This window comes from Microcaecilia unicolor, chromosome 7, assembly GCF_901765095.1.
Source record: "Microcaecilia unicolor chromosome 7, aMicUni1.1, whole genome shotgun sequence".
Lineage (NCBI taxonomy): Eukaryota > Metazoa > Chordata > Amphibia > Gymnophiona > Siphonopidae > Microcaecilia > Microcaecilia unicolor.
Window position 1 is genome coordinate 44,473,582 of NC_044037.1, and position 26,281 is coordinate 44,499,862.

At 44.4% G+C, this 26,281-nt stretch overlaps 1 long non-coding RNA gene across 1 annotated transcript in view; it reads left to right on the plus strand.

Moving 5' to 3' along the window:
- Positions 1 to 14,796, plus strand: part of LOC115474424 — a 37,664-nt gene extending 22,868 nt beyond the window's left edge. The window contains exon 6 of the long non-coding RNA XR_003942854.1: positions 14,457 to 14,796. This is a non-coding gene — a long non-coding RNA (uncharacterized LOC115474424). The remainder of the gene's footprint in view (positions 1 to 14,456) is intronic.
- Positions 14,797 to 26,281: the final 11,485 nt, after the last annotated feature.

The window sequence follows — 26,281 nt, forward strand, 5'->3', positions numbered from 1 at the left end:
AAACGTGGAAGGCCAACAAAGTCGCTCAGAAGCGCATGGTTCGGGATAAGGTATCTTTCAAAGATATCACCAAAACAGGGAAGATAGGGTATCCTGATAAGTTACAAAAGAGACTGTAGTAGATCAGGTGTCCTTAAATAAAAATAATAATCAGACAAAAGATTGCAAATTAATACTGTCAAGTACTGAGCATGATGTAAATAGGAACAACAAACATAGTTTGAAATGTCTATATGCGAATGCCAGGAGCCTAAGAAATAAGATGGGAGAGTCAGAATATATTGCACAAAATGAAAAATTAGATATAAGCATCTCTGAGACCTGGTGGAAGGAGGATAACCAGTGGGACACTGTCATACTGGGGTACAAATTATATCGTATTTTTACTGCTGTAATTGCCTATTCATGTTTGATCTATTCTTACTGTACACCGCCTTGAGTGAACTCCTTCAAAAAGGCAGTAAATAAATCCTAAATTAATAATAAATCATAGTGATAGAGTGGATCGAATTGATGGAGGGGTAGCATTGTATATTAATGAGAGCCTTGAATCAAATAGATTGAAAATTCTGCAGGAAACAAAACACTTCTTGGAATCACTGTGGATTGAAATTCCATGTGTAAAAGGGAGAAGGATAGTGATAAAATTGTACTACCATCCGCCTGGCCAGGATGAACAGACAGATGCAGAAATGTTAAAGGAAATTAGGGACGCAAACAAACTGGGCAACACTAATAATGGGTGATTTCAATTACCTTGATATTGACTGAGTAAATGTAACATTGGGGCACACTAGGGAGGTTAAATTTCTTGATGAAATCAAGGACAGCTTTATGGAGCAGCTGGTACAGGAGCCAATGAGAGAAGGAAAAATTCTAGACCTAGTTCTTAGTGGAGCACATGATCTGGTGCGGGAGGTAATGGTGCTGGGGCCGCTTGATAACAGTGATCATAATATGATCGGATTTGATATTAGCTTTGAAGTATACATAGGAAATCAAATACGTTAGCGTTTAACTTTAAAAAGGAGACTATGATAAAATGAGAAGAGCGATGAAAAAAAACTTAGAGGAGCGGCTGCGAGGGTAAAAAATTTACATCGGGCGTGGATGCTGTTCAAAAACACCATCCTGGAAGCACTGGCCAAATATATTCCGCGTATTAAAAAAGGAGGATGGAAGACCAAACGACAGCCGGCATGTTAAAAAGTGAGGTGAAGGAAGCTATTAGAGCTAAAAGAAAATCTTTCAGAAAATGGAAGAAGGAACTGACTGAATATAATAAGAAACAGCATAAGGAATGTCAAGTCAAATGCAAAGTGCTGATAAGGTTTAAGAATATTAAATGTTGTCCGATGGAATGACTTACTAAGCAGTTAACAAACATGTAACTGCTCTGCTGGAGGTTTAGCGCTTAGGATTTTAGTACTGAATTTGGTCTGGTGGTGTTTCATTATCTGTTATATGGGGCGTAGCCACGGGTGGGCCTGGGCCCACCCAATTTGGGGTCAGGCCCGCCCAGCAGCACAGCGATACCATTCCCCCGTGGCGTGCCGCAACTTTCATCCCCATCTTCCCTCACCCTCGCAGGCCCGCCCAGCAGCGATTTCGATCGCAGGCAGCTCCTTCGGCTCGCACACGCTGCCTGCCGGCTGCTGCTCAAATCTCCTTGCAGCTACTAGCAGCGCTAACCCGGAAGCCTGAGCTTCTGGGTTAGCGCTGCTAGTAGCTGCAAGGAGATTTGAGCGGCAGCCGGCAGGCAGCGTGTGCGAGCCGAAGGAGCTGCCTGCGATCGGAATCGCTGCTGGGCGGGCCTGCGAGGGTGAGGGAAGATGGGGGTGAAAGTTGTGGCACGCAACGGGGCAAGGGATGATGGGGAAAAGATGTTGGAATGGGGGAGGGAAGACGGGGACAGCAGCTGCACGGGGGGGGTGGGGGGGGAGGGAAGAAGATGGAAGGAAAGATGCTGCACAGGGAGGAGGGAAGATGGAATGATGAGGCATGGTGGGTGGGGGAGAAGCTGCATGGGGAAGAAGGGAGAGATCCAGTAAAGGGGTGGAGGGGTCAGGAAGGGAGAAGTCTTGGCTGCATATGAGGTGGAGGAGAGGGAGACATGCTGCATAGAGAGGGGATAGGTGGTGAGAGGGGGAGAAATGTTAAACATAGGGGTGGAGAGGAGGGCAAAATGGTGGGCATAGGGGTGGAGGGAAGGGAGAAATGTTAGACATGCTGGTAGAGGGGAGGAAGGTAGATATGCTGAATGGGAAGGGGAGAGAGACGGACAGTGGGAATGAGAGGGGGAGATAGACATGGGGGTGGATGAGAGGTACACAGTAGGTGGTGAGGGGGGAAATGCTGGGTCATGGGGGAGAGGACTACTACTATTACTATTTAACAGGAATGAAGAGAGAAGGGGCAGGAACATATAAGGCTACCGTGGTGGGGTGGGGAGGGGATCAGATGCTGGTTAGAAGGGTGGAGGGAGAAGATGATGGGAATGGTGGAACCCTGTGGGAGAGGGGAGGAGGGGGTGGCAAGGAAATGAATGAGAGATAGTGATTACAGAGGGTAGAAATATGGTAATGGGGAGTAGATTAAAGATAAAAGAGAAAGTAGGGATGGGGAGGAGTAAGATGGGGAATGGGAGAGCTAGTGGGTGAAAGAAGAAGATGGAAATTTGATAGGTAGTTGAAAAGTAAAAAGGAGACAAAGAACGGTGAGAGAGAGGCAGAAAAGAGCTACAAAGGAATGACCAACATGTCAGAGGCAGGAATATTGAGGGAACAGACAGGAGAGAGGAGAAAAGACAAATGGACTACAGCCGCTTGAAGAAGAATTAGCAGACGGCAGAGAGGAAAGCAGAAAAGAGAAATTGGAACCAGCAAGATGGAAAAATAAAATGTCCAGACAACAAAGGTAGAAACAAAGCATTTTATTTCAAATGTTTTAAATGGAATATGTTAGCTTTTGGAAATGTGCATAGGAAATGTCTTTGTATTGTGTTCTGTAGAAAAGGAAATGCATGTTTTGTGTCTCCAGTGTTGCAGTAATGCTACGTTTAACTTCTTGGGGTTCCTTTTCAATTTTTGTCTAAATATTTTTATTTCTAATTTGTGATCCCTTGTTCTGTGTTTGGTGAGGTTCTGTTGGTGTGATAGTAATGGCAGGTGGAAAATTGGAAGGGAGGCAAAGAGGAGAGGGAATCGGGGAGGGGAGCCCTCCTTTATTTTCTGACCTGGGCCAAGTAGGTCTTACAACAGTCCTAACCCTTGCTGTATAGCTGGTGAGGATTCCCAGGCATCCCCAGCTAAGGACCTCCTCCAAAGGCGGCCAGAACTCCCTTCTACCAAGCTCTGGCAACAGCATCCTTGAGCCATCGACAGCTAAGCATGTGTGGGGTGCTGGCATCAGTGGCTTAGGGTCATTGCTGCTGCCTGCTAAGCTTGGTAAAAGAGAGTTCTGGCCACCTTCAGAGAAAGTCTTCAGCTGACTGAGCTTGAGGATCCTCATTAGCTAAAGTATTTATATTTTGAGGTGGAGATAGGGCGGAGCAGAGAAAATTTTGTGCCCACCCACTTTGGGCTCAGGCCCACCCAAAACTGGCTGTCTGGCTACGCCACTGGCATGGACACTGGTAAGGATTTTGGCTAGGTCTCATTAGCTCTGATGGTGGCTTTCAGCATCACAAGATTCTTTCTGAATCCTTGGAGTTCTACTTTGTTGAAGGTACAGCACCGCAATAGTGTAATTCTTCTCAGTGACTTCATTTTTATGAACGCATACCCTTAGCATAGATCTTATCTTGTGGGGTAACATCGTAAATGACGGCAGATAAAGACCTGAACGGTCCATCCAGTCTGCCCAACAAGATAAACTCTTTTTACATGGTATGTGATACTTTATATGTATACCAGAGTTTTTGATTTGTCCCTGCCTTTCTCAGGGCACAGACCATAAAAATCTGCCCAGCACTGTTCCTGTACTAAAAGTTCTGAAGCTAACGTCAAAGCCCCTTAAAATTTACACTCCAGCCCAGCCATATCTATTCAGTCACGATCAGGGCACAGACTGTAGAAGTCCGCCCTGCACCGGTTTTACTCCAAATACCGGCGTCGCCAGCCAATCTCTGCTAAGATTCCGTAGATCCATTTCTTCTAAACAGGATTCCTTTGTGTTTATCCCATGCACGTTTGAATTCCATTACCATTTTCATCTCCACCACCTCCCGCAGGAGGGCATTCCACATATCCACCACCATCTCCGTGAAAAAATACTTCCTGACATTACTTGTGAGCCTGGATTCCTTATTATTCCCTATGGGCCTCTTTTACTAAGGCGCGCTAGAGTTTTTAGCACCTGCTAATATTTAGGATGTGCTAAACATTACAGATGTCCATTTATTCTTATGGATGTGTCCAACGTTTAGCTCGTCATAGATGCTAGCGCACCTTAGTAAAAGAGGCTCTATGTTTGTGTACACCTGAGTTTACAATCTAACGGGCTTTTCAGTAGTATCTCAAGGTAAATTATATTCAGATAGAGTAGGTATTTTCCTATCCCCAAGTGGCTTACAATCTAAGGGCACCTTTAACCAGTGGCAGTAAAAGGTGGCCTGCAGTGACCACCTTTTAGCAGAGTGGGTAAAAGAGGGGGTTTTTTGTTCCAATGAATTCTTTTATTAATTTGTTTAACAATACATAATTAACAGATCATGCCATTTACAAATGACCAATTAACATAGTACTCAGATATACATTGAGAAATTAAGAATGGTAACAATAGTAGATCAATTAGTATTCTACATATTAATTCCAGAGGCTTTCAATCCAGTCTCGGGGCACACCCAGGTAGTTGGGGTTTTCAGGATATCCCCATTGAATTCAAACCTCTGAATTATTCACTGACAACAGTAGAGCAATGTTAAGATATGATTGTGTGAGTTCATGCTGTTAGGAATTAGAAAGTTAAGGTTTGACTTAGAAGACCAAACTTTCTCATGTGAGGGTATCGATCCAGTTTTTTCCACTGCAGCATGTTGTGCCACCACATGGAAAAACTTTATTAAACAGTGACATATGATCTTTACAGCTATTTGCATTAATATACACAATAATTTGGCAGCATATGGATTAATAGTAGTAGTCCACCAATTATTAAGATACTATATAGGAGAAAGGTTCAGATAAGTCTAAAAGATGTGAAGTTGTTTTCCAGATTTGATTCCAATATTCTGATAATAGTGGACAATAGTATAGTAGATGACCTAAAGTTCCAATGTTGGAATTACAAGACCAACAAGTGTTCTTTGTGAATTTTGATATTTTGGATAGTTTATTCGGTGTCCATAAGGCTCTATGTAATATGAAAAAAGATGTCTGAGCATAAGCTGCTCATTTGGTGGTTTTATAGAGTGAAGACCATACATTTTCCCATTGACCTAGAGTTAAATTAGTGTTTGGTTCTTTGTTCCATATCTCTCCAAACCTGTTAATGTGTGAAATTGCCAATCTTGAAATAGTTTATACCAATTGGATGCAATTTTGCGACCTGTGGATATCTGGTGGCTCAAATCCCAGCTGCTAGGTGATTCTTTGATTAGGGTGTGTATGTTGATACTAGATACAATGTTTTAACTGTAACCACTGGAATAAACATTGATTATTTAGGTTGTAAGTAGTTTGCAGAACATCAAAGGTAATCCAGTTATTTTGAACTAGAAGTTGAGAAACATACCAGCATCGATCCATTTAGGCCAGTATATGCAGTTGTCATTAATTTTGAATTGAGGATTGTTACCAATATGCATATTTATCATAGAGAAATGTGGATGCTGGACAAATAAATCTAACACTTTAAATTGTGTTGCAGCCAAGATGGGGTTGTTGGTTGGAGAAGACATATAGGCCCAAGGAAGTGATTGCAAGGGTAATGAGTGCCATTTCTCAGTTTCCCATTGTAACCATAGGGGACGGACCTTTGGCAATTTCTGAGGTGGTTATCCATTTGGAGCTTTGTCTAAGAAGGAAAGCAATATGGTACTAAAAAAAAAAAAAACCTTGGGAAGTTAATACCACCTTGGTTCTTAGTGCACTTTAACCTTCTTAGCGCAATGTGAGGAGGCTTATTGATCCTAGGAATATAGATAGGTGTTCCATACTTTTGTAAGTACCTGGGTTAAGAAAAGTTGGTAACATACTAAGTGTATAGTTTACTTTAAGGACTAACATCATTTTTATTGTGTCCATCCTTCCCCACCATGTGAGTTGAAGTGGGATCCATTTGGTGTCATATCTGAAATACATGTTAGGAAGGATTCAGAATTTTGGTATATAGTTTCTTTCGTAGATGTGCTAAAAAAATACACCCAAATATTTCAAGCCAGTAGGTGACCATTTAAAGGGGAATTGAGAGAAATTACTTTGGAGACGAGAATTCAATGACATTTCCATTTTGGATGGATTAAGTTTATATCCAGAGATAATGGAATAATTATTGATTGCTTCCAGAACGTATGGTAGATGATAGGGTAGTATACAATAACAGATCATCAGCATAAGTTGATAATTTGACTGATATGTTACCTATTTCAATACCTTTTAGGTAAGTAAAGAATGAGCTTAGTATAGGGGCTAATAGAGATTGGAAGGCAACACAAAATTCTAAAGTGAATCCATCAGGACCAGGAGCTTTCTTTTTTTTTTGCCATGGCACATAATACATTTATAACATCTTGTTCTGTTATAGGAGAAGTTAAGATGGAGTTATCATCTGCATTTAAAGTTTAGTGTTCCAAGATCATTTAGAAAAGAAAGATCTTGGTCCTTAATTTCAGCTTCTGACGTATATAAAGATGAATAAAATTGCTGAATCTATCATGTTTTGTTTATTGGTACTTAAATCATTATCATTTTAATAGCTGAAATATCATTTTTTCCACTCTAGTCTAAGTAATTTGCTAACAGGTGGCTTGCCTTGTTATTGTTAGCCTAGTACTGAGTCGATTTCATAAAAATCTCTTTGCTGGCTTGTTGGGCTATGATCAAGTTATATTTATACCTTGCTTTTTTAAAATTTGTCCAATGTTGCTAAGTCTGAAGGCTGGTTTTGATGAGCTTGCTCAAGATGATGTATAGTCTGTTCAAGTTCTATCATTTCAGTTTGTAATGATTTCCTTAATTTGGCAACATGATAAAGGGTGTGGAACTCCTTCCGTATGACGAAAAGCTCAAGAGGTTAGGGCTCTTCAGTTTGGAAAAGAGAAGGATGAGGGGGAGATATGATTGATGTTCTGAGTGGTGTAGAGCAAGTAGAAGTAAGTTGATTTTTTTTTTTTTTTTACTTGTTCCAAAAGTACAAATATGAGGGGACATTCAAGGAAGTTATATGGAAATACTTTTAAAACAAATAGGAGGAAGCAAGATGGCCGCCAAGTGAATCGGACGTGTGCGACAGCTCCTGCGATTAACTGCAAAAAAAAATTTTCTGATGCTGAAAAGAAGAGGCCAGGCCATTGCCGCAACCTCCCAGCGGCAGAACCTTCTGGTTCGTCCCGGGTCAATTGAAACATTCCTGCAGCGAACTCTGGATCCTGAATCGTCAGTGAGCAGCCCACTTGTTCAGTTCGGGGTAGATGGAGACCCTGGGCAGAGTTATGGGCTGGAAGTCACACTTAGCCTAAACATTAGAGCCCCTCCTCCGCAGCCGCATGGAAGCAGCTCCCCAATGGCGGCATCCTCAGTCCTGGGAGCGGATTGAGCCCCAGGTACAGAGCAACGGGAGGTGGATTGCAATCAAGAGAGGGACTTGAGGAGTTTACAAACTCCTCCATCAGCTGCAGAGATGGCATTCACAACGCCGGGAGAGTTTGGAGCTACGAATAGAGAAGAAGAAACTACAATACAACAAGCTGAGGTACTGACCACTTAATTTACAACTTTATTAATTAAACCTCCTGAGGTGACTTTGGACAATTTGTGGTCTTTAATTGCTGACTTAGGGAAAGTATTATGCCCTCAGGTACAAAAAAAATAAAGATATTGTAGTGCTAGAGGGGAAGATAAAAGAAGCAGAAGATGGTTTAAAATCTGTGAATCAGCATGTTCAAAATCAAGAAAAGACTTTCAGCAAATGCAAAGTAATATGGTTAAAGACTTGACTCTTAGGAGGAAGATGGAAATCTTTGTACTCTAGAAGTAACAACTTACATTTTATAAATTTTCCTCAACAAATCACTGTCTCTCCCCGAGAAATGTTAAAAAATTACATTAAGGAAATCTTGGGGTCTGGGGAATATAATATCCCACCCTTCTCACAGGGTTATTATCTTCCCACCAAGAGTGATGAAAATCAACAAGTTCAGAATAATCCGGTGCTAGATGTCTCCGCGTTGCTGGAAACATCAGACACAGAACAAGTAACAGCAGCTACTTTGGTGGCTACAGTAACTTTGACACCAGAAAATTTGGATTTTGAGGATGTTTTTTTTAAATAAAGAAAAAAACCTTTAAGGGTCTAAAAATTCGAATTTATCCGGCTGTCTCAAGGGACACGCAAAAAAGACAGCAATTTCTTCAAATGAAACCAGAAGTGCTTCAGTTAGGAGCTACTTTTTTCCTTGCATCCATGTAAATGTGTGATCAAATACCATTCAGCGAAATTTGCTTATTACGAACCTTCTCAACTCGCAGCCTTTATAAAATCTAAACGAAATGCTGGAGGTTGAATTATACAGCATTTGCTCTTGTTAAGAAATATAGGATTTGTGCACAGCCAATAAAAAATTAATTAGTATTTCCTTGATCTCCATGGTTTAGGGATCTTGAACTCGAATTGTGGACTTGAGTGAGGTTAATAGAATAATTTTTCTTATATTACCTTCTGTATGAATATTTGAACTGAACTTTTCTGTACAAGTATATTATTGCTTGTTTAATAATAGAAATCAATCAATAAATAAAAAAAACCAAATAGGAGGAAATATTGTTTCACTCAACGACTAGTTAAACTCTGGAACTCTTTGCTGGAGGATGTGGTAACAGTGGTTAGCATATCTGGTTTTAGAAAAAGTTTGGACATGTTCCTAAGTCTGTTATTGAGATGGACAAGGGGGAAGTCACTGCTTGACCTGGGATTGATAGTCGGGAATGTTGCTACTAATTGGGTTTCTAACAGGTACTTGTGACTTGGATTGGCCACTGTTGGAAGCAGGATACTGGGCCAGATGGCCCATTGGTCTGACCCAGCTTGGCTATTCTTATGTTCTTATGAAAGCTGAGAGAGAAAATATAAGTGAAGACTAAGAATAAGCAGAGCCAGAGGATAGAAAACTACAGAGACAAGGGTTTGAAAATTATTTAAACTTACTAAAGATTTCTTCATAGTTGGGCAGATTCAAAGGAGGGGGAGTACCTGATATTTTGCCCTTCTCCAGCCCTATGGTCACCAGGATAAATATTTTTTTTGTCGGGGGGGGGGGGGGGGGTAGACCAGGAGGAAATTGTTGCTTATGTGATGCCATGATCTAAAAAATTTCCTAAAATTGCTCCTCTGGCTCCTTTGTAATGGAGACGACCTATAGTCAAGTTTCAAATTGAAAGAAGGTTATCAATAGAAATAAAACAAAATAAAACATGGAAAAGAAATTGAAATTGAAAGAAGGAATGGACAGGAACATAATTTTCCCTTTTTCAGAAAAATAAAACCATCATCCCCTATTACATCCCATGGGAGATAGTGGGATGGATCAAGTGGGCTCATGTTGCATTGTCCCAATGAAATAAGCACAGCAGCAGCAGGAAGATGTGATGAGAGAGAGGGGTTGAGTTTGGAAGGGAGCAAAGGGTACACTTGCCTCCAAATTATGTGTGTGTCTTGGTTTGGTTTCCCTCTTGTATCAGCTGTTAAATCCTGGGTTCCTTTCTTGCTCATAGTACTGCTTTGCTGATCAACTCCTGACTCAGTTCAAGGCTGGCTTTAGCGAGTGTGATGTATGCAGCTGTGCAGGGCACTATGAATGAGGAGTGCTATAGTGCTACATATAAGGTATAATCACTTATACCAGACCTATGGCTGGTATAAATGCTAATGGCTAGATGTCAGCCAGAACATGTATAAATGATAGAATACTATAATTTACATGCATATTTGCATGCTCTGCCCAATCTCCACCTATGTTAATACCTACTGGAAAAGTACACAGTCTTGTGCAACCTTTTTCTGTTGAGCCATATTTATATAACACAGTAAATGATGACAAAGACCTATTTTATAACATTCAGAGGGCCAGAACAAGCATGTGCACATTCAAGTTCTCTTTTTGAGAATCATCCACTCTGGGAACACCCAGTCTCTCTACCTCTCATATCCCCCCCACCCCCAGTTAGTTTCATTGCTTCAGTCTCTGACAGTGGTAAAAAAAAAAAAAAAAGTAAATGGAATCAGAGTCGCTCAAGTTGCCATTACTGGCAGTTGGGCTGTTTCACTGGAGAAATCAGTTTAGTCCAGGCTTGCCCAACCTCTCTTATGTCCCCCCCCCCCCCCTCCAGGCTTTACCCAGTCTTTCTCATTACCCCCCAGCCTTCATACAATTTTTTTTCTCTTATACTCCCCCCCCCCCCCCCCCCCAGCCTTCTTAAATCTCAATCTCTACCCCACCCCCAAAGCCTTTAACAATTCTCTTTCCTCTCACCTGGCTCCAGTAAGATTCCTGCTTCCCCGGGCAACTCGGTTGTGCAAGCTTGAGCCACAAGTTCGAGTTGGTCTTGCAGTTTCAATCTTGTGAGACTAACCCAATCTTTCAGCTGAATTGCAGTGAGGGAAACAGGAATCCCGCTGAGGGCTGGGTTCTGGCCAATGGGCTGTAGGTTGGACAAGCCTGGTACACACCATCAAGACATGGTGCACAGTTTTCTGCTAGGTGGTGCAGTCCTGATGCCTAAAGCTAGGCGATTCCTTACAGAATGTGTACTGAGTTGAGCATCTCCTGTCAGTGGCATATCCATTCAAGGTACATGTGTTGCATACACACACTCCTGTCAGTTTATCTGTATTCTCCATCTGTCCATGGAGGGCAGGAGGGAGAATACAGATAAACTGACTCACATATAGTAACATAGTAGATGACGGCAGAAAAAGACCTGCACGGTCCATCCAGTCTGCCCAACAAGATAAATTCATATGTGCTACTTTTTATTTGTACCTGTCCTCTTCAGGCCACAGACCGTATAAGTCTGCCCAGCACTATCTCCGCCTCCCAACCACCAGCCCCACCTCCCACCACCGGCTCTGGCACAGACCGTATAAGTCTGTATAAGACTTCTCTTACTTCCCTCCCTGGCTCTGCAAAACTCAGCAGTCCCCTCCCCCCGTTTGCCTTCAAATCACCTCTGTTCTAGTGTTGCCCAGGCAGTGGCACTCAAACTGCCTGCCCCTGCACAGGGACTTTCACTCTGAACTGTTTCAACCCTTCTGACTCGACTTTCTATTTTGTGAAGAATAGGAGTGTTCAGACGCAGCAGCCTACGAGTGCTGCTGCCTGGGCAACACAGAAGCAGAGGTGATTTGAAGGTAGGGGCAGGGGGTGGGAGAGACACTCCCTGTGAAAACTTATTGGATATGTTGCTGCCTCCAATCACCCTGGTTCCTATGCTCAAGATCCAAATCTGCACAATTTCAGTAACAGACGATGTGTATAATAAAACACACAGTAATTTTCTTTATTGACTATCTACAAAGGGGAATCTTTTTGGTTTATGCTGCGTTTGGAACCTTGTTCTCTCTAGTCTTTAACCAATGAAAAAAAATCTTTAAACATTTCCACTTCTCCTTGCTATCAAATCAATGTCATCAAAGTATCTCAAAATTATAGAAATTACCTTTTTCTGTAGGAAGCTTATGTATACACAGATTTGTTTTGATTCCTGAGAAAAAACAACAACAACTGTATGCTGGGTCCCTGGTTATCATCCACTCCCCACTCTAGTTCCTCACCTTTTTGATATTGGCATAAAACCAGTTCAATTATTCACTATCTGGGCATTCAATTTGATTCCCTCTTAATTTTTGAGAAGCAAGTTTCACAAATAATGCAGTTGGGCTTTTGGACACTGCCATCATTGTCCACTTAGGAGTCATCTTAGTATTTCTGTGATGCATACTGTAATTTATGCTTTCCTGGTCTCCCACACAGACTATTGTAATTCAGTCTATGTGGGCATTACCCAACAGCAATTGAAACATTTACAGTCTTTACAGAATACAGCCACTTGTTTTTTTATACTGTGCTAAGAAACATGATCATGCTATTCCTCTGTTACATTCCTTACATTGGCTACCTATCAAATTCTGCATGCACTTTTAAGATTCTCCTGGCTTTTAGGGCCTACCACCTAGGTATCCTCTCATACTTAGCAAATCTGATCACTCCATACACTCCAACAAGGTCTTTATGTTCTTTAGACAGTCGTCATTTGATGCTTCCTCCAGTACAAAAAGGTCATTATGAAAGCACGTGCTCTGGTGTTCTTTTATCTAGCCCCAAGATTGTAGAACAAACTACCAAATTGTATTAGATCAGAGTAGTCATTTTGAATGTTTAAGTCCAGTTTAAAAATTATGATTTAGCCTAAGGGTCAACAAACCCTGACAATTGATTCTGGTAGTCTGAAAGTCTGGAAAGCACTCTGCTTATTTGTTTCTATGCCCTCTATCCTGATCTCTTTTCATTCGGTTTTCCCTGAATGATTGTGTTATGTATTGTATCCATACATTGGTGTTCCCTTTCCATTCTGTTTGATTTTTTTTTTTTTGTAATTGTAAACTGCTTTGATCAATTTCTGACAAGTGGTGTTAATCTGTTCGTGAGCCCTTGTACCTAGGCCGAGGCTTAGGAAGGATCTTCGCCAAAGCCTAGGGTAGACCAAACAAGGGAGATAGACCACTCAGGTGGGCCTCATGGCCGAATGGGAACCCACTCGTACAGAGCCCAAGCGTACAGGCTTCACAGCCGAACAGGAACTGAGTCATACACTAGGGAAGGGAAAAGAACAACGAGGGGTCCCAAAAGGGACTGGAGCTCATGCAATGCACATAGTGCTAACTAGTAACACAAGGGAAGGATGACAGGCAAAAGGCTGGCAGGTACAGGTTACAACCAGGGGAAGAGAATGCACACAAAGACTACACAGAAACACAGGTAGCAGAGGCAAAGCCCACAGGGAAAAGGGAAAGCTGAGGACAGAATGGGACACAGACTCTACAAGAGTAAAGCTCCACAGGAACACTCTAGGCTGTACCATACAGCACCCAAGGGAAAAGGGAAGCCACCTATAGGAATACACAAGGCTGTGCTACACAGCAGCACTCAACGATAAAGGAAAACCCCTTATAGGAATACACAAGACTGTGCCACGCGGCACTCAAAGGTAAAGGGAAACCACTCATAAGAATATACAAGGATGTGCTACAGAGTCAAAGTGAACAGTAAGCAAACAGGGAAAGCTGCCTTTACATACACCAATCAGATAAGGAGCAATGCTCACAAGAATCAGGAGACAACCACAGCAGACAAAGAGTTAAAGCAGGCTCAAGGGGAGGGCTGCTTTTAACACCCAAGTCAGGAAGAAGCAGGGCTTACACTGCAGTCAAAGGTTTAAAGCTAACAAAGGGAAAACACAAACAATGTTCTTACCAGAACTCAGCAGCACACAGAGACAGAGCAAAAAGAGCACCTACAGCTGCACAGAAGCAAGGTAATCAAGGAAAGCAGCTAGACTAGGGAAACAATCAAGCATACGCTGGGAACAACCAGCACACAGAGAAGCTACAAGCAATGAGAAGAGTAAGCAAACTCCAATGGATGCACAGTGTGCTACTTGTACAGACAGAGAGAGGGAAAGAGGCTAATCTGACAGGAATCAATGCTAAAGCAAAGGCTGTAGGGAGAGGTAAGGTTTAAATAGATCTGGCTTCTGATATCTGCGGCTTCAGACATCAGCTCAATCCCTGACCAGGACAATCAGAAGTGAGTCCCAGTCATTCCCCTGCCTGTCTTAGCAGAATCATAACAAGCGGTATAACACATGCATAAACAAACATGTAAAGATTCTATGTCAAATATAGCAAATCAAAAGATCATCCATCAAAGACAGCATTCAAAAGATAAATTGCATAGGTGGAATCCTTAACATATGATGTAATGTCTCAGAAAAAAAAATACATTTTGGAAGTGACTCCAACACTGACTCTATCCCAGGTACCCTGGGTTAGGAGTGAGGTTTATTACTGTCATGGTATGTGTAAAAATTACCCTTTGGAGACATTGCCTTGACACAATAGATCTTATGGTGGAGAAGTGACTGGGATAGAATTTAAAATTCAATGCCTTATTTTCTTCCTTTATCAAATTGAACAAAGTGCTCTGTTTTTGATCTAACTTTTAAATGTCATTCATTTCACAGGAGTGAAAAGGTGTATATATATAAGGGAATAACGAAGACTAGGTGGCATCCACTGAGAATTGACTAGAGCAAGATTAACTTGCCTGGCTCTGCTTTTTGAAAATAACTGACAAATGATAATCCTTTTTTTTTAGAACAGTGGTTCCTAAGGTTTTCAGTCAATCAAGTTTTCTGAATAGCTGTAATGAATAGTCATGAAATTGATTTGCATGCACTGATATCTGTGACCCAGAAACATTGCTATTACGTAGATTGGAATTCCAAATTGTATACCAAATGGCAATGGAGTTTCCTTAAAGGTGGAAAAGTTTTTGAGAGTCTTAGGGATCGTGCTGTACTCTTCTTTCTCCGAGGACAAGCAGGCTGCTTGTTCTCACTGATGGGTGACGTCCACAGCAGCCCCTCCAATCGGAATCTTCACTAGCAAAGTCCTTTGCTAGTCCTCGCGCACCGCGCATGCGCGGCCGTCTTCCCGCCCGAAACCGGCTCGAGCCGGCCAGTCTTCTTTTGTCCGCACTCGGTACGGTCGTGTTTTCGCCGTGTCGAGACCCGGAAAGTCGACCTCGCGCGTCCTTTTTCGACGTGTTTTTTCTTCGGAAAATCCTCAAAAACTGTTCAGGAAGTGCTCCGGAAGCCCTCTCGGGTTTCGTTTGCCCCTTCCCGTATTTTCAGATTTTGCCCCGGTAAGTTTTCTTTCGTCGTCGGGGTAGGCCTCTTTTCGGCCTCGGTCGAGATTTTTCTCCCTCAAAGTTTTGGTGCTCACTTTCGCCATTTTGGCTTTTGATTTCGCCGGCGCGATTTTTCCGCCCATGACATCGAAGCCTTCCAGCGGCTTCAAGAAGTGCACCCAGTGCGCCCGGGTAATCTCGCTCACTGACAGGCACGCGTCGTGTCTTCAGTGTCTGGGGGCCGAGCACCGCCCTCAGGCCTGTAGTCTGTGTTCCCTTTTGCAAAGGCGGACTCAGGTAGCGAGATTGGCCCAGTGGAACGTTTTGTTCTCGGGCTCTTCGTCGGCATCGGCACCGGGGGTATCGAGTGCATCGACGTCTTCAGCGTCCAGAGCTTCATCCTCGGCCGCCAGTGCATCGAGTGCATCGAGGCATCGGCCCTCTGCATCGGCGCCGAGACATCGGATAGCTGCATCGACGTCGGTGGTACCGGGACCTCGTCTGCTGATGTCGTCGGACGGTGGTGCATCGTCTGGAGTGCAGGTGAGGGCTGTCCATTCCCCTGCTGGTGGCGGTGAGCCTTCGGGTGGGTCTCCCCCTACCCTGAGGGCTCCTGCGGTACAGCCCCCCCCGAGACCGACCTCCTTCGGCCTCGGCCCCGAGGAAGCGACGGCTGGATTCTACGTCCTCCTCGTCGGTACCGGGAAGCTCCGGTGACATGCTTCGTTCCAAGAAGTCGAAAAAGCATCGTCACCGGTCCCCTTCCCGTGTCGGTACCGAGAGCTCTGGGTCGCCGAGGGAGTCGGCACCCAGCAGGCATCGGCACCGAGAGGACCGCTCACCCTCTGTTCAGGAGGTGTCGATGCGCTCCACTCTGGACAGCCCGGAACAGGTTCTGACGTCGACGCCTGCATCGACTTCCATGCCTTTCTCTGCAGCTGCTCTGAACGAGAGCCTCCGGGCCGTTCTCCCAGAGATCCTGGGAGAGCTGTTGCGCCCTACCCCTCCGGTACCGTCGCGCCGGCTGGCCCATCGCCCGAGGTGAGGTCTCCGGTGTCGGTACCGCGTGCGGTGCCGGCTGCCATCGCCTCCCAGGAAGGCTCCCCGACTACGTCGGCGGAGGGAGCTTCGCCGATGCGGGCGAGGGAGTCTACCTCTCGACGCCCCCATCGTGGACGTGGCTCCACGGAGTCGAGTCGGGCACGGTTGCAGACACAGGTCCGTGAACTTGTGTCTGACACCGAGGGTGAGGCCTCATGGGAAGAGGAAGAAGACCCCAGATATTTCTCTGACGAGGAGTCTGAGGGTCTTCCTTCCGATCCTACTCCCTCTCCTGAAAGACAGCTTTCCCCTCCTGAGAGTCTGTCTTTCGCTTCCTTTGTCTGGGAGATGTCTACGGCCATCCCCTTCCCGGTGGTTGTGGAGGACGAGCCCAGGGCTGAAATGTTTGAGCTCCTGGACTATCCTTCTCCACCTAAGGAAGCGTCCACTGTTCCCCTGCACCATGTCCTCAAAAAGACATTGCTGGCGAACTGGACCAAGCCTTTAACTAATCCCCACATCCCCAAGAAGATCGAGTCCCAGTACCGGATCCATGGGGACCCAGATCTGATGCGCACTCAGTTGCCTCATGATTCTGGAGTTGTGGATCTGGCCCTAAAGAAGGCTAAGAGTTCTAGGGAGCATGCTTCGGCGCCCCCGGGCAAGGACTCTAGAACCTTAGACTCCTTTGGGAGGAAGGCCTACCATTCTTCTAAGCTCGTGGCCAAAATTCAGTCTTACCAGCTCTACACGAGCATACACGTGCGGAACAATGTGCGGCAGTTGGCGGGCTTGGTTGATGCTCTCCCCCCTGAGCAAGCCAAGCCTTTTCAGGAGGTGGTCAGGCAGCTGAAGGCGTGCAGAAAATTCCTGGCCAGAGGGGTGTATGACACCTTTGATGTTGCGTCCAGGGCCGCTGCTCAAGGTGTGGTGATGCGCAGGCTCTCATGGCTGCGTGCCTCCGACCTGGAGAATAGAATCCAGCAGCGGATTGCGGACTCGCCTTGCCGTGCGGATAACATTTTTGGAGAGAAAGTCGAACAGGTGGTAGAGCAGCTCCACCAGCGGGACACCGCATTCAACAAATTCTCCCGCCGGCAGCCTTCAGCTTCTACCTCTACAGGTAGACGATTTTTCGGGGGAAGGAAGACTGTTCCCTACTCTTCTGGCAAGCGTAGGTACAATCCTCCTTCTCGACAGCCTGCGGCCCAGGCTAAGCCCCAGCGCGCTCGCTCTCGTCAGCAGCGTGCGACTCAGCAAGGCCCCTCGGCTCCCCAGCAAAAGCAAGGGACGAGCTTTTGACTGGCTCCAGCAGAGCATAGCCGACATCCAAGTGTCAGTGCCGGGCGACCTACCAGTCGGAGGGAGGTTGAAAGCTTTTCACCAAAGGTGGCCTCTCATAACCTCCGATCAGTGGGTTCTCCAAATAGTCCGGCAAGGATACACCCTCAATTTGGCCTCAAAACCTCCAAATTGTCCACCGGGAGCTCAGTCTTACAGCTTCCAGCACAAGCAGGTACTTGCAGAGGAACTCTCCGCCCTTCTCAGCGCCAGTGCGGTCGAGCCCATGCCATCCGGGCAAGAAGGGCTGGGATTCTATTCCAGGTACTTCCTTGTGGAAAAGAAAACAGGGGGGATGCGTCCCATCCTAGACCTAAGGGCCCTGAACAAATATCTGGTCAAAGAAAAGTTCAGGATGCTTTCCCTGGGCACCCTACTTCCCATGATTCAGGAAAACGATTGGCTATGCTCTCTGGACTTGAAGGATGCCTACACACACATCCCGATACTGCCAGCTCACAGACAGTATCTGCGATTTCAGCTGGGCACACGTCACTTCCAGTACTGTGTGCTACCCTTTGGGCTCGCCTCTGCGCCCACGGTGTTCACAAAGTGCTTGGCTGTAGTAGCAGCAGCACTTCGCAGGCTGGGGGTGCACGTGTTCCCATATCTCGACGATTGGCTGGTGAAGAACACGTCCGAGGCAGGAGCCCTGCAGTCCATGCAGATGACTATTCGCCTCCAGGAGCTACTGGGGTTTGTGATAAATTACCCAAAGTCCCATCTTCTCCCGGCGCAGAGACTCGAATTCATAGGAGCTCTGCTGGATTCTCGGACGGCTCGCGCCTATCTCCCAGAGACGCGAGCCAACAACTTGTTGTCCCTCGTCTCGCGGGTGCGAGCGTCCCAGCAGATCACAGCTCGGCAGATGTTGAGATTGCTGGGCCACATGGCCTCCACAGTTCATGTGACTCCCATGGCCCGCCTTCACATGAGATCTGCTCAATGGACCCTAGCTTCCCAGTGGTTTCAGGCTGCTGGGGATCTAGAAGACGTGATCCACCTGTCCACGAGTTTTCTCGAATCCCTGTACTGGTGGACGATTTGGTCCAATTTGACTCTGGGACGTCCTTTCCAAATTCCTCAGCCACAAAAAGTGCTGACCACGGATGCGTCTCTCCTGGGATGGGGAGCTCATGTCGATGGGCTTCACACCCAAGGAAGCTGGTCCCTCCAGGAACGCGATCTACAGATCAATCTTCTGGAGTTGCGAGCGATCTGGAACGCTCTGAAGGCTTTCAGAGATCGGCTGTCCCACCAAATTATCCAAATTCAGACAGACAACCAGGTTGCCATGTACTACGTCAACAAGCAGGGGGGCCCCCTGTGTCAGGAAGCCGTCAGCATGTGGCTCTGGGCTCGCCGTCACGGCATGGTGCTCCAAGCCACATACCTGGCAGGCGTAAACAACAGTCTGGCCGACAGACTGAGCAGGATTATGCAACCTCACGAGTGGTCGCTCAACTCCCGAGTGGTGCGCCAGATCTTCCAAGCGTGGGGCACCCCCTTGGTGGATCTCTTCGCATCTCGAGCCAACCACAAAGTCCCTCAGTTCTGTTCCAGGCTTCAGGTCCACGGCAGACTGGCATCGGATGCCTTCCTCCTGGATTGTGGGGAGGGTCTGCTGTATGCTTATCCTCCCATTCCTCTGGTGGGGAAGACTTTGTTGAAACTCAAGCAAGACCGAGGCACCATGATTCTGATTGCTCCTTTTTGGCCGCGTCAGATCTGGTTCCCTCTTCTTCTGGAGTTATCCTCCGAAGAACCGTGGAGATTGGAGTGTTTTCCGACCCTCATCACGCAGGACGAAGGGGCTCTTCTGCATCCCGGCCTCCGGTCCCTGGCTCTCACGGCCTGGATGTTGAGAGCGTAGACTTTGCCTCTTTGGGTCTGTCAGAGGGTGTCTCCCGCATCTTGCTTGCTTCCAGGAAAGATTCCACTAAGAGGAGTTACTTCTTTCTATGGAGGAGGTTTGCCGTCTGGTGTGACAGCAAGGCCCTAGATCCTCGCTCTTGTCCTACACAGACCCTGCTTGAATACCTTCTGCACTTGTCTGAGTCTGGTCTCAAGACCAACTCTGTAAGGGTTCACCTTAGTGCAATCAGTGCATACCATTACCATGTGGAAGGTAAGCCGATCTCGGGACAGCCTTTAGTTGTTCGCATCATGAGAGGTTTGCTTTTGTCAAAGCCCCCTGTCAAGCCTCCTACAGTGTCATGGGATCTCAATGTCGTCCTCACCCAGCTGATGAAACCTCCTTTTGAGCCACTGAACTCCTGCCATCTGAAGTACTTGACCTGGAAGGTCATTTTCTTGGTGGCAGTTACTTCAGCTCGTAGAGTCAGTGAGCTTCAGGCCCTGGTAGCCCAGGCCCCTTACACTAAGTTTCATCATAACAGAGTAGTCCTCCGCACTCACCCTAAGTTCTTGCCAAAGGTCGTGTCGGAGTTCCATCTGAACCAGTCAATTGTCTTGCCAACATTCTTTCCCCGTCCTCATTCCTGCCCTGCTGAACGTCAGCTGCACACATTGGACTGCAAGAGAGCATTGGCCTTCTACCTGGAGCGGACACAGCCCAACAGACAGTCCGCCCAATTGTTTGTTTCTTTTGATCCCAATAGGAGGGGAGTGGCTGTGGGGAAACGCACCATATCCAATTGGCTAGCAGATTGCATTTCCTTCACTTACGCCCAGGCGGGGCTGGCTCTTGAGATAATGTTAGAGCCATGGCTGCGTCGGTAGCCCACTTGAAGTCAGCCTCTATTGAAGAAATTTGCAAAGCTGCGACGTGGTCATCTGTCCACACATTCACATCTCATTACTGCCTGCAGCAGGATACCCGACGCGACAGTCGGTTCGGGCAGTCAGTTCTTCAGAACCTGTTTGGGCTTTAGGATCCAACTCCACCCCCCGAGGGCCCTGTTTGTTCTGTTCCAGGCTGCACTCTCAGTTAGTTGGTAAATTTTTTTAGGTCAATCTCAGTTATGTCCTCGCCGTTGCGAGGCCCAATTGACCATGTTTGTTGTTTTGAGTGAGCCTGGGGGCTAGGGATACCCCATCAGTGAGAACAAGCAGCCTGCTTGTCCTCGGAGAAAGCGAATGCTACATACCTGTAGAAGGTATTCTCCGAGGACAGCAGGCTGATTGTTCTCACAAACCCGCCCGCCTCCCCTTTGGAGTTGTGTCTTCCCTTGTCTTTGTCTTGCTACATATGTGACTGGCTGGCTGGAGCCGGTTTCGGGCGGGAAGACGGCTGCGCATGCGCGCGGGCGCGCGAGGACTAGCAAAGGACTTTGCTAGTGAAGATTCCGATTGGAGGGGCTGCCGTGGACGTCACCCATCAGTGAGAACAATCAGCCTGCTGTCCTCGGAGAATACCTTCTACAGGTATGTAGCATTCGCTTTATGTATGGTACCACAGATTAATAATGAGATAAAGAGAACATTTTAAAAATTGAAACAGTTGTGATTTGTTTGTTTTTGTAGAAATCATTTCAGAGTCCTTGGTTCTCTCTCAACTGGATTATTGTAATTCTGTCTTTAAGCAGGTATCCCTTTGAAATTGATAACTAGAATCCAACGGATTCAAAATTTGGCCACTCGATTGATAATTTGGTAAATCAAAGTTTGACCATGTTTCATCTCTATTAGTTGATCTCCATTGGATATCTTTGAGAGCTTGTTGCGTAGTTTTCAAAACTCAAGAAGGCTATGCCTCAGAAAGCCTATCATTTGTTATCCAACTATTAGGCTGTAATAGTTATCATTGAAAGGCCAGCTGTTTTTTTCTTAGGCTTTCCTTCTCCGAAGGGTTTAAAGTATAAGATTATTCATGAAACATCAGAGAGGGGGAGGAGGAAGAATTGTCATTTGCCTGTCACCGCCTTTTCCACACGGCAGAGGAAGTGGATCCAGAGCAGTGGAGAAGCTGCTCCGCTTTGGGCACCATGCAAGGTTAGTGCTGAGAAAGGGAAAATTTCCCCCAAATGGTGTGCCAAAGTGCAGGCCTACACATTCCAGCTCCACTCTGTTGGCATTTCATAATTAAAAAAAACAAACAAAACAAAAACCTTCTGAGAAATGGAGAACAAAACCATACATTTTCATTATCAAAAAATACCAAGTCAAGTTGTGTGATGCTCAAACCTGCTCGTAGCAATGGGCTATTAGCTACCCTAATGCCAGTCGCGTAGGGTTTACAGCGGTAAGATCACCCTTGTGAAGCACGCTGTTCTCTGAGCATTGGAGGGAATAAGGAGATGACCTCATTTGCATTCTACTACCTACATTACCACATAATTTGTGCTCTTTCCCGCAGTAAGGGCCTCTGAGCATAGTGCACTGGTAAATATGAGCGCTAATGGCCTCTGGTGTCTGTGTTTACTTCTGAGCATAGGGGCTTTAGATAATGCAGTAAAGCCTGTGAAGAAAATGTACTCTATTTTATCTGATTTAATGGGTTGTAATGCATTTGGCTGTGTAGTCCCTATGCTTACAGTTGATGAGCTGGCCTTGTATCTTTGATCTAAAATGGTCACTCTGAAAGGAAAAACTATTGCCGAGGGAATACTTGAAGATGAGCTGAAGCCTTTTCATGTTAGTGGTAGTATCATGGTTGGGAATGAGGACATGTCCAGTAGAGAACTAGAGCACCTATTTGAGGTGCAGTCTGGAAAAATCCCTTCTGAGGCCACATCAAAAGTTTAGACGTCAGCTACCTACATTGCTATCTTTATCTAAATTGTTATTCACTACGCAGATCACGACTTGTATTTTGAACCCTATCCCCTCGGGCTAGATTGTTGACAGGGCATGCTATTATTATTAATAATGATTCAACAAAATTTGTCTGGGGGACTGATTCCCTCATGTTGAAAGCATGCAATCCTTACATCTGTATTAAAGGGTTTCTTCTACCTACCAGCCAGTTTCTAATTAGAGACTATCCAAATTTTAAGTTTCAGCACCAAAACTGGCCCCAAATCTGTATTTGGCCTTGGTACATTTTCAGCTAAAACAAACTTTGGGCTGTCCTTCCCTCCCAAAGCCTCTTCCTCCCAGACCCAATCATAGTACCCCTCTCCACCTTAAATCCTGGTGCTATAGCCCACTGGTTCCCAAGCCTGGTCCTGGAGGCACCCCAGCCAGTCAGGTTTCCAGTACATCCAAAATTGAATAGTCAAGAGAGAGATTTGCTTGCAGTGGAGGCAGTGCATTCACAACTCTCATGAATATTAATTGAGGAAATTCTGAAAACCTGACTAGCTGGGGTTTCTCCAAGACCAACGCTTGGGAACCAATTGTTTAGCTGATGCACGAGACTGCTACTGAGGGTAATGGCAGCCATTTTGCAACAAGGCAATTCACATTTGCTCCTGCCTATGCTGGCTCCAGTTGCAAAATGGCTGCTGCAAAATGGCCATGGCAGAGATGGCATGGGCAGGAACAGCAGGAGATTGCTCTTGCCCTGAATAGGGTATTAGACCAGTGCTTCCCAAGTGAATCCTGGATTACTCCCTTTCCAGTCAGGTTTTCAGGATATCCACAATGAATATGCATTAAAGAGATTTGCATATAATAGAGGCAGTGTATGCAAATCAATTTCATACATATCCATTGTGAACATCCTAAAATCATGACTGGCAAGGGGGTACTGCAGGATCAACACTTTTATGGACCACAAGAATTGAAGGTAGGCCTGGGGAGGGAGCCTATGGTGTGTTCAGAAGGGGGGGGTGGTGGTTTCTCCTGGTCAGGGGGAGGGGTGGGAGTGGGGGCTGAGCTAGGACCTACCACCAATTCAGACTAGTAGCAGCTGGTTTCAGCTGAAACCAAAGGGCCAATTTCAGCAGCAGATTCAGTCACTCTACTTATAATTTACCATTTGTAACCAAATTAGTGGAGAAGGCAAATGGTTCGATCATTGCTAGTCCACCTTGAGGGTGCTGCAATAAGATGGTCTGGATTTGGGATATAGAACAGAAAGTGTAGTGACTGTGCTTAGTGAGGTATGGAATGGTTTGGAGTCTGATAAGTGGCCCTAGCTGAGTCCCTGGATTTAAACAGTGGCATTCAATATAGTGGATCATGTCCTGCTAATACATCTTTATTCAGTTGATCTGAACGACACAGTATTAAAAATCTTTTCTGTTTCAAGGAGATCATTCTGTTACCATGGTGCTTACTGAGTATTGCTTGCCTTACAGAGTTCCGCAAGGTTTGGCCTTATTGCTTTTGTTTTAATGTATTTCTGCAGCCCCCGGCTATGCTTATTTTATCTTTTGGGAACAGAACATATATCTAATGCTGATCATATTATTTTGGTTGTTCCTACTTCTGTGAAACAACCCTAACCCTGTACCTTTGCATAAGTATTTGTATGCAGTAACTTTGTGAATTTCATCCTTTAATTCCAGTAAAACCACAGCATGTTGGTTAATCTTCTATGGACCACTGTTTCCTGCATTATTTGGCTAACCAGTGGAATAAGATTTATTTGTGAATGGTTATTGACTTACAATTATCTTTCATTGCTCAAATCTCTGCAGTGATGAATCAGGGCTACACTAGTTGAGATCGGTAACAAACTTTCAGGCATTTGTGTGCTCTTTATCATCATGTATTATTACAACATTGCTTATGCAGGAGTGCACACTTCAAAATGCAGCAATCTTTTATATAAAGTTTATAAAGAAAAACAGACCAGTCTTAAGTAGTAGTCTTTATTCACTACACATGCTCCAGGGTAGTGTTCCGACAGCCATATTTTGCCAAGAGGGCTGCTTCAGGGGCAATAGCTTACCAATTAGTGTTAAAGCCAAAATTCACCAACTGGTATATTCATCCTATCTTACCCAAGCTTCTGAGTAGTTAGACTCACTGCTGTTTAAGACCAGTCTGTTTTTCTGTACTTCCACTACTTATGTATTGCCATTGGTTGCCAGTTTCTTAGAATGAAGTTTAAAATCCTTATGTTGGTTCACAAAGTTTTGTATTTGGGTGTTCATTATTATTTGGGCAGGTCTCTTAAGGCATTGCATGATTCTAAATTACTAATACACCTCCATCAAGGACATGTTTAGTATCCAACAGGGAAGGTGCTCTTTTTTTTTTTTTGCCATGTCCCACTGATATGGAATAGTTTACTGTTAATATATGAACAGAATTATCTTAAGAAATTTAAGGCTTTGTTAAAGACTTTATTTTTGCTTGGCATTCTGAGATCAGAGTGTACTGGGTGAGAACTGGGGTTCTCTCTACCAGGATCTGTTTTATTTTCTTTTTCCTTCTCTTAGCATGACTGATATGGGATGAGTATGTAATATAATTACTGATAGGAAAGACCTATTTCCTTTCTGATCTCGTATTCTTGTTGTACACCACTTCGACCTGTGCTCAGTTGTGGTGGTATATGAAATTGTAACAAACTGTTACAGCAATAGCTCAAAACCTATCTACAACAAAATCTTAGAAACCATTTTTGTTAACATTAATAGGAACAAAAAAAAAAAAAGTACTTAAGCTCTATATCCTTTACAGGCGTCATCTCTGGCACAGTTTTTATACTTCATAGGATGCCAACTGTAAAACAGTTCAGTAGTATGGTGGTATGTGGATGGTGATAAAAATACTAAAGGAAAACACTACAAGTGCTTTATAATTTAAGCTTTCCAGATTTATTAGTTCAACACAAATGCATTCAAAGGCATGAGTTTTTACATCTAAGTCTGGGAGAATATGGTGGTGTATGAAAAAAAAAATTAAAATCTACATCATAATTTAATATAAGTATTCAAAGTACAAACTTCCTTAATGTATGCTGTAAAGCTTAAAGGAGGTACTAAGGCAATTTACAAACATTACACAGTTCTGGAAATTTTGCTGCAAAATATGTTATGAACTGGCTTAATTAATTACTTTGCATAAGATGAAAGTTTTTTTTTTAACTGCCAGCACAAAGAGCTCTATGTATATATTATACAGCTTAGCTGTTTAGTTAGTGGAAAATACACCTTTTTGCTTTTGAGGGCATGAACATTTTTCATCTTGGCCTAAAATGTTGTACAACAAAACTTACCTTTATTCCCCCTCCCCCCCAAAAAAAATAAACTACATGTATTTTCAGTAAGGCAACTTACTATAAATATTCTTGTCATCAGTTTATAGATAAGGGCTTAATAGTTTAAAGTTAGTCACCACTTTTCACCAGTATTTTCCATGGTCTCAAACTTACAAAACAAATTATTGCTTAAAGATAGTGAACGCTGTAGAAGATTCCAGATTCCTTACAAAGAATTCCTAGCTGAAATTCTTATATGTGCTAATTTCTTCTTTCTGTATACATCAACCACTTAATACCTCTATGGCACTTTAATAATTTCTACACAGTCTTCTTAGCATATACTATAACCTTGACTTCAGATCCCCAGTGTCTCTTGTTTTTTTTATATATAGACTACACCGCTCCGCTGTACCATTAGATTTTCCTCAATCTCTGCTGTATCAGCAGTAATCCTCATTAGCTTAGGTTAGTAATTACTTTTGCATTTTTTAATATATATTTCACTTTTATAATATCATTCAATTTAGCACTTATCTTTTTATCTGTGCTTTCTCACTGGTTTGCTCTACAGTGTGCTCCTGTTTCATAATGTCTTCATCTGGAGCTAAACCTTTGTAGTGCCCTACAATTAAACTACTTATATCAAGTTTTGACTGTGTTTTTCTCCTTTTTCGTATTTTATATATCTCTTGTATTCACAATTGTCTTTTTCT